This window comes from Lissotriton helveticus, chromosome 9, assembly GCF_964261635.1.
Source record: "Lissotriton helveticus chromosome 9, aLisHel1.1, whole genome shotgun sequence".
NCBI classification, from domain to species: Eukaryota; Metazoa; Chordata; class Amphibia; order Caudata; family Salamandridae; genus Lissotriton; species Lissotriton helveticus.
This window is the reverse complement of record NC_136070.1, coordinates 509,498,510-509,512,678: the sequence shown is the minus strand read 5'-3', so window position 1 is coordinate 509,512,678 and position 14,169 is coordinate 509,498,510. Positions and strand designations below refer to the sequence as shown.

The 14,169-nt window shown below is 42.7% G+C and overlaps 1 protein-coding gene across 4 annotated transcripts in view; it reads left to right on the top strand.

Moving 5' to 3' along the window:
• Window positions 1–14,169, top strand: part of LOC144781481 (phospholipid-transporting ATPase IC-like) — a 1,874,327-nt gene that overhangs the window by 809,969 nt on the left and 1,050,189 nt on the right. The gene's annotated exons all lie outside the window — the stretch shown is intronic.

Sequence of the window (14,169 nt, the reverse complement as noted above, 5' to 3'; positions counted from 1 at the left end):
GCATATTAAAGATATATGTTTTACTTAGTAATATGCAACTCCCTGTCTTAGGGCTCTTTAGGACTTCCTTAGGGAAGACTTACATATATTGTTAAGGAAAGTGAAAGCTTTGCCATTGGTTGAAATAGCAAAGTTGAACTAGCAGTTTTAAAACTGCTCTTCCAGGCTCCAGTGGCAGGCCCAGAGCTATATTTTATACTTTGTCATACACAGGGTGGCAAAACTAGTGCTGCAGGCCTGGTTGGGAATTCTGTCTTACATGCCCGGGGTACCCTTGATCCCATAGATTAGGGACCTATAAGTAAGTCAGTATTTGCCAATTCGGAATAGCCAATTTAACATATCAATTGCAATGGGTTAAAACACTGACACTGAGCTTTAGTTAGTAGGCCTCAGTGCACTCTGAGTCGAAAAATCAGCAGCATTAGTTCAAAATGGTTAGGGTGATCATGCAAAAAGAATATTTCCTTACATTTATTATATTTTATCAAGGGGATTTATATTTTTTTTGTCTTGTGGTTAGGAATGGGAATTCTAAGTTGTGCTAACTATAAAGCGCTTCACATAATGTAGTAGATTGTACAGTAAAGCATATTTTCGTTCAGTTGAAATGCAGGGAGTACACAGTCCCAAAAGAGAATACAGTGTGATAAGAAAGAGGGAAATGAAACTAAATTTGGCCGTCATAAAATTAAAATGGAGAAAACAAAGCCCTGTATTATTCCATCAGTCATTAAATAAAAAGGGGTAAGTCAGCACAAATGCAGTGGATGGAGTGCTCAAATATTGCTTGGGCGCCCAGGCCAAAAATGCATACACATTACAGTCACAATCCAGATTTTAGGATTCTGCATGGAACAGATCAAGCCCAAAGCTTAATGGATCGATTTACAAAGCACAGTGATTCACATGCCTGTTTTTGCTGCTTTAGAGTGTATGTGTGTGTATGTGTGTGTGCAAACATGCACATGGGCACACGCCTGCCGGACGGAAGTGTGAGAATTTGGCCTGGTATATGCTGTTCACTAATTAAAGTGGGCACCTTGCGCAGTCCAAACAACCCTTATGGTGACTTAAGGGTTCTCAGACAACCTTAGAAATCAATTCAAGTGGTAGCTGTAGAGAGCAGCCTTCAGACTTAGTTTTGAAGGAGTGTAAATCAGCTTGTTTTACCTGAATGCAATCTTATAGTATAGATTAAGTGAAAAGAAAACCACACAGTAGCTATAAAAATATGTATTTATTATATAGCACTATCTAGTACGTTACAGTATCTCCTACACGGATATAGACAGAAAGCACACAATACTTCAGCAAAGAAATAACAGTAAAAAGCACTAATACACAGTAGGCCCCAGGGGGGAACCAAACCATATACTAAGAAAGTGGTATAAGAACCATGACTCGAGTCAAGACAGTTCGAGAGGACATAGAATTGCTGGGACCCCAAAGACCCACCCAAGGTGAGTAGATAGGGACCCCACGGAGTGTGTGTGCAGTGTGAGAACAAGACCCCATGCTCCGTACAATTCTATGTGAAAGTTGTAGTTGGAATTTTAAAGTTTAAGGACCCTTCCCAGTGGACTTCGAAGTAACCCCGTGGAATACAGAAGGTTGGAGAGCCACCCTACCCACGGAAACCAAAGTACCCAAGTAACCTATCACAGGAAAACCGGGTGCATAGGTGTGAGGTGGTGTCGGAAACCTCAGTCGAACCCAATGGAGGACTTCCTGAAAGTGCTGCTGCTGGAGGGGTAGAAAGCGTCTATTGGAATCCAGACATGGATTCTAGAGGAAGAGTACCTGAAAGAAGAGGGAACAGAGTCTGGGTCACTTGATAAAGACCAGGGGCTCGGTAGACGAATGTCCACTTATGTCGGGTGCTTCAGGTTGCTTGACGGTGCCCCTGACTCTGCAGCTGAGGGGACCAGGCAACGTCGAGGATGACCAGGAGTTGGATGTGAGCTGTCCAATGAAGGTTGTCGATATTTGAGGGGTTGGTGTCCGACGGGAGCAGCAACAAGCCTTGGCAAAGGCAACCCACACAGGAAATCAAAGAAGTGTACTGTTCAGACCAGCAAGGTCCAGGGGACTCACCAAAAGCAGGGGAGTCAGGGCAGGCCAGCGCAAGTAGGGGAGCCCAAGGAAAGCAAAGTTGACCCTCAATTGAACCCACAGCGCCCGTGTTAATATTGGGGCCTTTTGGACAATCCATAGCAATTGTGTTCTGTACTCCCGACTTTGGGTTTTCTGAGGAGAGAATACCTATGCTGCCTTTCTTCTCGATCAAGATAGACGTACAGGATCAAATTTGACCACTAAAAATCAAACTGACAATATCAATGATCAAAAAGTTATAGTCGTGACGAACGAAGAACAACACAGGCCAAGTTATTACATTCTGATTTTCGGGGAACCAAGAAGCCTTGAGAAAGTCACACGACGTGACGAAACACGTGTCGGCTGTTGTCGCTTGTGGACCCGGAAGAGGAGGACGCACAATTATCATTAATCCTTTATAATATCTATCATCCTCTCCTGGTCATGGACCATTGAAACTTTTTGTAATACCTATGTCTGCCTTTAAATATGGAGATGATCTATATTTTGCTTGGTAATGAAATACCTTTTTTTGTGAGAACCTAAATTGTTGGCTGTTTATGACATTTGGATCAATGCACAGTAAATGTCCTTTGTGTAACAAATATTGACCTAAATAGCTACAGTGGAGTGCTGGGATATTTTGAACATAAAAAGTGTGTTACATAAGGCATGTCTCTGGCATACTGATAAGCGTGGCTCAAATCCACCTGAGCGACTTACCTCACTCATCTATCATTCTCATATAATAAGCCAGCCGATTAGTGGAGAAGAATTAGAAATATATTTATTAGGCCATAAGATTCATCTGCAGATGGGCCCCGTCAGGTCTACACCCCAGGGAGTGCACCGAGCGGACTGACTCATCCTATCATGACAATACATTATAACATAACATGGCAGGGTAAAGACACACCCAGACTGGAAAATTACAGCACTAGCGAAATGGTGAACAATGAACTCATACATGCGGCATCTGCACCTGCGAAGGCAACACTGTTATCTCCCCTCAAGGCCACAGAGCCGAGGCTCTGCTTCTCCAGGGCATGGAAACATTTCTGCAAAACTAACTCAAGGCAAGAAATGCTGAAACAGGGATTTTCTGCTCATAAGGGAGGGGGGAAAACTGTACCATGAGACATTGGAGCTGCAGAGCAAATGTCAGCATCAGAAGTCTGTCTGCCATAGACAAGTCTCTCTCTCTTATGAGAGAAGTTGAAGCTTGCATATTACAAAAATAGCTCAGTGGGTTGCAGCACATGAATAATAAGCTGTAACTGCATATTGGCTGGACACATTAGGCTAACATATTCATAACATCATTAGGACATTTTGCAACAGGGAAATTACTATCTATCAGGCCCTCCTTTTAGCCTATTGTGGCTAACATAAGTGCAGCTACAGCTTAAAGGTAAGGACTATACAATTCTAAAGGCATCACCCATCAATCAAAGGGAAACAAAATAACCAATAGTATATAATCATAAAAGATATCTGGTATCGGGAAATGAAATACTAGGATGAGCATGATCACAGAAGTAGTGCAGCATACTATAGGGCAGGAAATGCACAGGCAACAAGTAAAAGAACAACCCCAGCAATACCTACTAAGACAATAATTATTCTCTGGGTGTGAGGCACCCTCCTTTTTGACTAATCTAAATATATGTTGTCGGGGTACCATTTCTCTATAACACTATGTCATGATCGGACTACTTAAAAATACATCACACTTTAAGTCATGAGCAGGAATTAATGCAAATAAGATCAAACTGTCATTATCAGGGAAAACACCCTATTGAATTCAATACTGAGGGCTCACTTGCATTATCAGCGAGGACCTATATCTAACGACCATGAAGTAGATTTTCATTGGGCTGAGAAATGTATTTTACTAAACTACTCGAAGTATACTAACCCTCACAGCTACTTCCATAGGGCAAGAAACAATTGTCCACCCCTGTGTGTGTATGAAGGCAATGACCCACACACCCAATAATTTGCTGTTCTGTAAATAACATGTGTCAGGTGCAACATTTGAATACTACATCATCCTAATGAACTTCCCAGTGCTCCTCTTCGTGAGGAGCTAGGGTACCAATGACATTCTCAGTGTGGCGTTGGAATAATACCCATGAGGGTATGCGCCAAGCAACAAGAAACTAATTCTCTAAAGAGAAATATGAAAGCAATAGTTAGGATACAAACAAACACAATATTAAATTTGTAGACCATGAGAACCAAATGAGATCAGGGACATCTGGACAAGGAGCCGCAGAGGCTGCTCCTCCTGGGGAATAGGAACATTCAAAGGGACTCATTTTCCTAGCTATAAGTCCAAAGTAAACTAAAGGAAACAATCTGCAACACAGCCAGCCAGAGGGGAGTCTTCTCCCTGTGTCCGTCTGAGCCTCACAGGCAGGCTCGTATTGTCCATCAAAAATTCAAAAATCATCTGCGTTGGAGCTGCACTTGCTAGCAACTCATCAAAAAAATTTACAAATCATCTGCGTTCGAGCTTCACTTGCTAGCAACTCAAATGGAAAACAATCTTGGCCAATGATGCAAAGTCTTTCTTGCAGAATTTAGCAACCACCAATCCAGGTAGTGCCCTCTACAAATTCTGTCCAGTGTCTCGCTCAGTACACCAGATATGAATCTAGTAGATATTAAGAGCACTGTATCTGTACCCTAAGACTAAAGTCTCTCTCTACCTCCTACTTTTCTTCTCCTGGTGCACCGCTCTTCTGTCAAGGCCATAGATTGTATAAAGTGTGACCAGGTACCTCCTTATCAGCAGACAAAACTGTAGATTCCAAAACAGATGGGGAACAGTCAAACCTGAAGCATAACCACTGGAGAACTGGCGGCAGCCTCTTGCACAGACGGAACTGCCCCTCTCAAGTATTTCTGAGAAACCTTTTCCAACCATTGGGAAATGGCACAAAAGCGAAGAGTGAGTCCTCCATCTCGGTCAGGCCTGCCCTTTTCTTACCCAGGAATCACACACCTACAGCAGCTTCAGCGGTACCTTGGCTCCAAGCAAGACTTCCGTTGGTATCTTCTGACGACGAGACTTGACTTGCACTCAGTCTTGAAGTTGGATCTGATGCTTGGGTCCCCTCTGGCTCCGGCGGTGTGATACTTTTCTATTGATAAACAGAACAAAGATCTTTAGACAAGGCATATGAATAAAATTCAAATTCAAAGAAACCAAATGAGGTCTATTCTGTGCTTTCATATCGCTCTACCAATGTCAATTTGAAGGTGAACACATCGTACCTATCAATAAATTTGTGCACTGACAATAGGTAATACATTACATATCTGACTTTTCGCTGTATTACCTGTGGACGGACGTATGCATTTACTGAATTCTAAGAGAAGAGAAAAAATAAAACAAACAGACATGTTGTATTCCCGCATTTGCACTTGAGAAACAGCAAAAAGGGAAGTTCAAACCGCTCTTCCTATAGCGAGCACACAGCGTCTACTTTGTGAACCTTCACTGTTGTGCAAAACTTCAAACACTTCTAATAATCTTTTTCTTACTCAAAACAACCTATATTTTTGCTCATGACCATGCTCACATATTATAGATGCAGCAGGAAACTAACTTCTACAAATCCTTAATTTCTAAAACTATTGTGCTGAGGATCACACAAGCATCTTTCACCTTTCTCACTATTTAGACCATGTAACATTTTATTTAGGGGAACACCTGTTCACCAGCTCTAATAGGGGTTGTCAGCTCAACTATGCAGGCTAACTGGTAAGAGACTTGTACACCTTTACTTAGTGCTGCACAATAATGATGTTATTACCTAGGAATGTGAAGCAAAACAACAACAAAAAGGTACCGACCTATTATCCCCTTCAAAGGTCAAATAAGGAAGCACTAGTCTGGGCTGTTCCCTTCAAAGGTCAAATAAGGAAACACTAGTCTGGGGCTACCAGTCCTTTCATCCCTATCCAATTAAAATAATCCTCTAATAAAGACTATCAGTTTTTTTCGCAGACTAGCTAATAAAGAACTAGCAATGTACTTGCAAGACTACAATAATGGTATTATCACCCAACACTTGTAGAACAAAACTACCCGCATCTAATTCCCCTTTTAGATCAAAGCAGGACAGGCTAATACAAATTAGAGAAGAGGAGGGAGCAATATACATGTTTCCTAGTTTTAATTTATAGGAGAGCTAGCGGGGAGCTAGCTCCAGCGGCGAGCTAGCCTCCTCCCCCAGAAATCTGAAACATATTTCATTTCAGTCAACACCATCAACCCCCGGGTGTAGCACTGAGCATAAACAAAATTCTAGGAGATACATAGCACTTTTGAGAGGGCTAGAACGCCTTTGAGCACTTGTACAAAAGTCATTGCCACAAAATGATGTGTGTGCCTATTAATAGCTAATACAATGTAACTAAGGAGAATTCATTATAATTATTTATCTATTATAAAACACACTATTTCTTTTTGAGGCCTTTTATTCCCATGAAGGAGTAAGGAAAAGTAAATGGGACTGGACACAGCTAAAGTCCCCCATAACTAGGCACTATGCGTCATTCATTAGGGAAATGGCGGCAAAAGAAAAATCTATAAAAGAACAAAAATCACTTAGGTGATGGTCAGGCTTGTGACACAACACCATGAGTACACTGCTGAAGTGTTGTCTGTGAAATTTAGGGACCAGAACAAATTCCCCCCAGAGGAGCTTGTCCTAGTATCAAGAATAGAATTATCAAAACAATACAAAACAGAAACATACATAAAATAAAAACAAGCATACCAAGGCAGCAGGTATACTTGCTTGCTAAGCACAGAAAGCATAGACAAATCACAGTAACACATGCAAATGAGCTGTGACACACAACACGATGCCATGCATTTCATGCACAGTAAGCCTGCGGCCCAAAATCCAGCATGCTGGCCTTCTTAATTTTTCAGGCTTAAGATCGATCAGCATACCATCCACGCAGAACAGAACAAGCAATGCACAATAAGCCAAAGAAAACATAAAACACACAATATAGGTACATGCGTATAACATAAAATAATACGCAATAATACATATAACAAACACAATGGACACAAAAGGAAAACACAATATTAGTTACTCAAAGGACTATATTTTTCTCATGCATTTCATGCATCATGCGGTGTCAGTGCACACTTAATCTGTCTAGCACAAAGCTGCATCAATACTCACCGTAACACACAGATAACAATATTTCCCATTGCACTGAAATGAAACAAATCAAACCACAAAAAAAACAACAACACACAAAATATTGGACAAAAAGGCAACCATTTAGTAAAAATACCTTCTACAAATACTTACCTTAAAACCTATTCTTGGAGCTCATTCACACCAGTTCATCTATATTATCTATCATCACCCTATATATAGTAACTGTTCACTTTCCGTTCTGAAAACCCTGTCTGCTCTTTTAGACAAGAAACAGATCTAACCTCTTTTAACCATCAGCCAAAAAGATAAAACATTTAGCAGCATTGAAAATCAAAGGACAATCTTGTAATGACATTTAATGCAGCATCAAAAAGGGAAAAATATATACATTTACTTTCACATCGATAAACAAAAAGGGCGCCATCTCACTACATTTAATCCTGTTGCCAAAGGTATATTCTCACCCCCAGAACACACTAAATACTCCAGTGCACACTAGCAGACATTTTCACAAAACACGCACTCTGCATCTCCACTCAGCGGGTGGGGCACTGGGCCCACTGCAATGGTGTCCCATTGACAAACTGCATACAAATACTGTTACACACATATATACATTACACACATATATACATTCCCACCAGGCCGCTCCTATGAGCAACACAATCAATATTTTTTACCTACCCTCGCATGATCAGTACTCTCCACTAGGGATCCACTAGCAAAGTCACTAATCAGTATGCCAATCAGAGACCCCCAACTCAATAATTATTGAAATAGAAAACATTTATACTATGACATGGTCCAACAGTGAAACAAAAAAAAAATCAACAACAAAATGGACAAAACAGACAACCAATAAATCTCTTTTTCTCTGTGCCTTTAAACTGCACACAAATCAGTCACTTATTCTGAATACTATTCAAACAGTAGGAGTGACATATGCTTAAACTATTGCATCTGAAACACTCACTAACATATTTAGTAAATTAATTTTTCTCAAAACAATCCATCTTTTCTCAGACTAGGCCATTTTAAAGTGTAATTCTCTATGTCCAAATACAATAACCTGTTGAAAGTTATTCATAATTTTGTTCCTAATACTAAATCACATGTGTTCTGAACAACTGCATTATACTTTAGTCTGAACCAGCAGCAGTTTGCACTCATCATTATGCAGACTCGCTCCAAATTCATAATTCACATGGCTCCAACTGTGTATCTCTGCCTGTCGGTGCCAATAGCTGAGCCTCCTAGCTGCCCCCATAGTCTTCTGTCTGTGCTCTGCGAACCCATTGGAATGCTGTTATCACACCAAGGTCACAACTGCTCTGCTCTTTCACACACTGTTATTCTAAACCTTACCAACACAGAGCTCTACAACCCCTATTTTGTTATCATTGTGGACTGAAACACATCCACTCAACAGGTCATGTTTAAAACTAACTAAACGACTCCTGCTCTCCACCCCCTTTTGAGGCCCACTTTTGCCGTTCAAAAATGCATTTCACTCTCACCGTCTTCCAAGAGCTAAGAATTCTGGGCTGCTAGCCAGCCTTCCTGGCCCCCCTGGCATTCATCACCAAGGCCAAATCTGCCTCGCGCTCCACGCTCGTCGTTCTGGCGCTGACAAAGCCAATAAGCCTTCCTAACTCTTTCTAACATGCAATAATTAACACTATTTTGATAAATACATTTCTCTCTTTTTTTTTCATCTTTCTAACTTTACACTCTTCCTACATTCTATTAATATACATTCTAATTACTGGTAATCAAATCCTTTTTTCTTCATCTTCTACTGTTCACAAATTAAGGGGATGAAAGAAACCAAATTCTTTTCCATAGAGCACAGCCCTGCATGCACTTTTAAACTACATGATAAACACACTGATAGTCAGGCACAACCATCTCAGGTAGCTCACAAGGACCAGACAATCTAACTCATGCAACAAGACGCACTCACTTCATTCAAACAAACATTTACACAAACAAAAGGCAGCCCACAGACTGCTCTCAAACCAAACCAATTATAACCAAATCAAACATATTACATGAAATACATACCTCATCCTCTTAATCACTGCTCACATTGGCTCACTGAGCCATTAAAAGCAACTTTAAATGTACATATTTTGTCTTCTTTTAAAACTAAACTTTCCTCTTTCTGCCACAACCTTAGGGAATCAAACATGCTCTGACAGCTGTGCCTAGCAAACAATCTCTCCTGTAAGTAATCTATCTTAGCTGCATCAAAAATATTAAACAAAATCGGGATAAATCCATATTCACATACATCTCAAAATTCAAAGAGTCTTCTACAGGAGCAGGTTGGCTCTCGGCCAATATGACATCAGTTGAACTGCAGCAACACCCAAAACATCGCAACTTACTGAAACGCGGCATCTTACACACTCAATCAAACACCACCAAAGAACCCACACATACCCAGACACAAAAGAACCCAGCAACTATCTCCACACACAACCACTTACAACCGCACACGCACACGCACGTCCTATACATTGAGTCCCTGCCAAACACGTGTTACCATAATGGGACAAGGCCCGTCGACCAAGTCCTGGGGAACCTGGACCCTACCGCAGACCGAACAGTACACCAACTGTTCTGAGGTTGGAGGACACATCCGCCACCTGGGCGGCACTACAAACCGCTGCGCGCTTTACCACGGGAGCCCTGGGACTCTTCGATCAAACCACTCACACTAGGGTTTTGGGTCCTTGCCCAGTATTTAACCGTGATGAGCCACACTCCAGTCTCAGTACCACCCGGTCGGATGCTCTAAAACAGACATCCACCCGAAACCCTCATCACCAATAGTCTGTCAGAGCGCCACTTGCACTCTGAGTTCCCCAGAGCACACTAGCCCCAGGAGCACACCGGCTCCTCCCATCACCAGAGACACACTGGTCTCAGAGACACACCAGTCTCATGGAGCATCCCAGCTCCCTCAATCAACAGCCGGACCACTCACCTTCTGCTCGCAGAACCGACATCCACAGTTCTCCACCCTTCGGCTGCTGGGACCAACACGGTCAGCTCCAAAGTCCTGCCTTCCGGACCCCGGCGCAGGATCATGAACCAGGACCTCTCCCGATCAGCAGTGTGGGGCAGCGCTGCGAGAACCAAGCTCGGCATCAAAGTGGGTACCCAGACCCACCGTGCTGACCAGAGGGTCCCCGGCCTTCTGCTACCCACTTACGGGTGAGAAAGATCCTTATCGCGGAGTCCCTGTTCGGGCGCCACCTGATAAGTGTGGCTCAAATCCACCTGAGCGACTTACCTCACTCATCTATCATTCTCATATAATAAGCCAGCCGCACAGTGGAGAAGAATTAGAAATATATTTATTAGGCCATAAGATTCATCTGCAGATTGGCCCCGTCAGGTCTACACCCCAGGGAGTGCACCAAGAGGACTGACTCATCCTATGATGACAATACATTATAACATAACATGGCAGGGTAAAGACACGCCCAGCCTGGAAAATTACAGAACTAGCGAAATGGTGAACAATGAACTCATACATGCGCCATCTGCACCTGCGAAGGCAACACTGTTATCTCCCCTCAAGGCCACAGAGCCGAGGCTCAGCTTCTCCAGGGCATGGAAACATTTCTGCAAAACTAACTCAAGGCAAGAAATGCTTAAACAGGGATTTTCTGCTCATAAGGGAGGGGGGAAAACTGTACCATGAGACATTGGAGCTGCAGAGAAAATGTCAGCATCAGAAGTCTGTCTGCCATAGACAAGTCTCTCTCTCTTATGAGAGAAGTTGAAGCTTGCATATTACAAAAATAGCTCAGTGGGTTGCAGAACATGAATAATAAGCTGTAACTGCATATTGGCTAGACACATTAGGCTAACATATTCATAACATCATTAGAACATTCTGCAACAGGGAAATTACTATCTATCAATACCTTATGTTATTGTGCACCTAGGTAGCAGGGTGCGTATATAGCCCGAGAGGCACCAACTCCAAATGATATTCTAAAAATTGTAGATACTCTTGAATCTCCCAAATTTGTGTTCTTATCTGACTGTACATGTATATGAGGTGCACCTCCGTTACATTACTACCAGTAATACTGTACCTGTTCAGTAGATGTCAGTTTGGCTTGTGACCTGGTCACAGCAAACGCATCTGCAGAGATGCCCAGCATTGCTGCATGAGTCCTACATTCCACATCAGCCCAGGCTGGTGTCTCCAAATCACTACACAACAAACAACCTACTGGTAGGTCAGAGCTTACTACAACTTTATTTGGGCCAGTTACCCCTCCCCAGCTGAAATTAACAGCTGCCAAGGAATGGTCAGTCCTGACATTGTTTGCATTAGTCACTTGGTAAATTTCACCAAGTATGATTTATCCAGGAGACACAAGTTTCGTTGTCACCATTGGGACACTGGCCCCTGTGTCCCTGTAGTCCATGTCCTCAGTTCCATTGATCATAGGCTGCTGTTGTACTTGCACAGGTTACTGGGACTGACAAGCAAGGTGGCAAGATCCATGCCACCATCACAGACTAAAACAGCCTGAGCTGGAGTCCTGACTAGGCCAGAACCCATCTCAGAGCCCAAGGTTAACCCCACTAATCCCTTTCTCCCTGTACTACCACTTGTATTCGTTCTAAAGGGAGAAGTTGCCTTAGAGGCAGTGGTGGTAGGTGTACTTTCCTTGGCTTTGGGACTATCAGCATCTTTTGTCCAATGGGTCTTTACTTTGCAAAAGTAACACTAAGGTTTCTTTTTGCCTTTTCCCTTGTTGGATTGTGACTTCCCTCCAGATGCAGGTTTTTGGGGCCCTGATGAAGACACTTTTCTTGTCTTTACCCTTGCCCCCACCCTTATCTTGAGTTTTAGAATCTTGCTTCTTCTGGTCAACACCAGAGTTCTGGAGTTTCTGCTTCACCCTGGTCCTGACCCACTTATCTACCTTCTTTCCCAATTCATGGGGAGAAGTCAGATCAGAATCCACCAGGTATTGATGCAATAACTGATTTGGGCCATTATTAAGGATCTGCACCCTCATAATCAAATTATACAATCCATCAAAATCACATACTTTGCTGCCAAGCAAATAGCCTTCCAGAGCCGTGATAGCACTATCCACAAAGTTCACCCAATTCTGATTCTGTTCTTTCTGGGTGTCTCTGAATGTACTCATGTACTGTTCAGTGGTTAAGTCAAACCCATCAATGAGAGTACTCTTCAAAATTGAATAATTGTCAGCATCCTCTTCTCTAACAGTGAGGAGCTTATCTCAACCTTTGTCAGCAAACGAGATCCACAAGATAGCTGCCCACTGCGCTTGAGGGACCCTCTGTACTTTACAGGCCCTCTCTAAAGCAGTTCTCCATTTGTGGATGTCATGCCCAACATGGAACATGGTAGGGCGGGACAGTCTTGCTCAGGTTCCTATTATCAAAGGAATGTTCCTTAACTCTAGGGACACTGTTGCCTCCGCCATGGGACTCAAGTCCCAACTGTATTCTAGCTCTCTGGACTTCCAGGGACTCCTAGTCAAGGGCCAATTACTCTTGCCTGCGCCTAAGCCTAGCTTTCTCAAGCTTAAGTTGTTACTCCCTATCAAAAGAGGGGTCCCTCTTGCTAGGTACAGAGGTCCCTGTAGACCGTCCTGAGTGATTAGATTCTGCAGAGGGAGATATATTTCTCCTTGGTAAACTCTGCACTCTTCCAGGAGGAGTGAAGAGGGGGCCATCAGGGCCGCCTGCACTGTCTCCGGGAAGATCTTAGTTGTCCAGGTGGGAACCATCAGGGTCGACCTGGTCAGAGTTAGATTCTTGGTCATAGGGGGTGTCCTCTCCAGGCCTATCCTCATTCTGTCCTGTTCATATGATGCAGGAGTTTTCCTTAGGTAATCTAACAGTAACGCCTCTACCAGGCGTTGAGTGTTGACACTCCTCCCTGTCTTCAACTTTCTAGAGGCACACCGTGCTTTCAATTCCTGGAATGAAAGTTCACTGTATCTAGAAGGCAGAGAGCCACTGGCATCTCCTTTAGTAGACATACTAAGTGTGGTGTGGTGTTGCACCTACCTAACCTTGTGGGAGCTAAACTCTCTTAGGTTGGAGAAAGGGTGTGCTAGACCCTTGACTTACCCAACCCCAAGTTCAGTATAACTTACTATTCTAAGCTTGTACTATATTGTCCTAGTACTACTGTTTTTTCAGTTAATCAATAAAAAAAGATTTATCTGGTAAAACAATGCAGGATTGAATCCCAACTGCTGCACAACAATGTGAGAAGTTGGTCTGGTATATGCTGCCCACTAATTACAGTGGGCACCTTGCACTAGTCCAAACAACCCTTATGGTGATTTAAGAGGTATCAGACAACCTTGGAAAGCTATCCAAGTGGTAGGTGTGGAGAGCAGACTTCAGGCTTAGTCTTGAAGGAGTGCAAAGCAGCTTGTTTTACCAGAATGCAATCTTATAGTATAGATTAAAATGAAAAGAGAACCACATAGTAGTTATAAAAATATGTATTTATTATATAACACTATCTAGTACGTTACAGTATCTCCTACACGGAGATAGACACAAAGCACATAATACTTCAGCATAGAAATAACAGTAAATAGCACTAATACACAGTTGGCCCTGGAGGGGACCAAACCATATACTTAGAAAGTGGTTTAAGAACCAAAACTCGAGTCAAGACAGTGTCAAGAGAACGTAGAATTGCTGGGACCCCAAGAAACCACCCGAAGTGAGTCAATAGGGACCCCAAGGAGGGCGTGTGCAGTGGGAGAACACGACTGCACGCTCCGTACAAGTCTATGTGAAAGTCGCGGTTGTAATTTTAAAGTTTAAAGAACCTTCCCTGTGG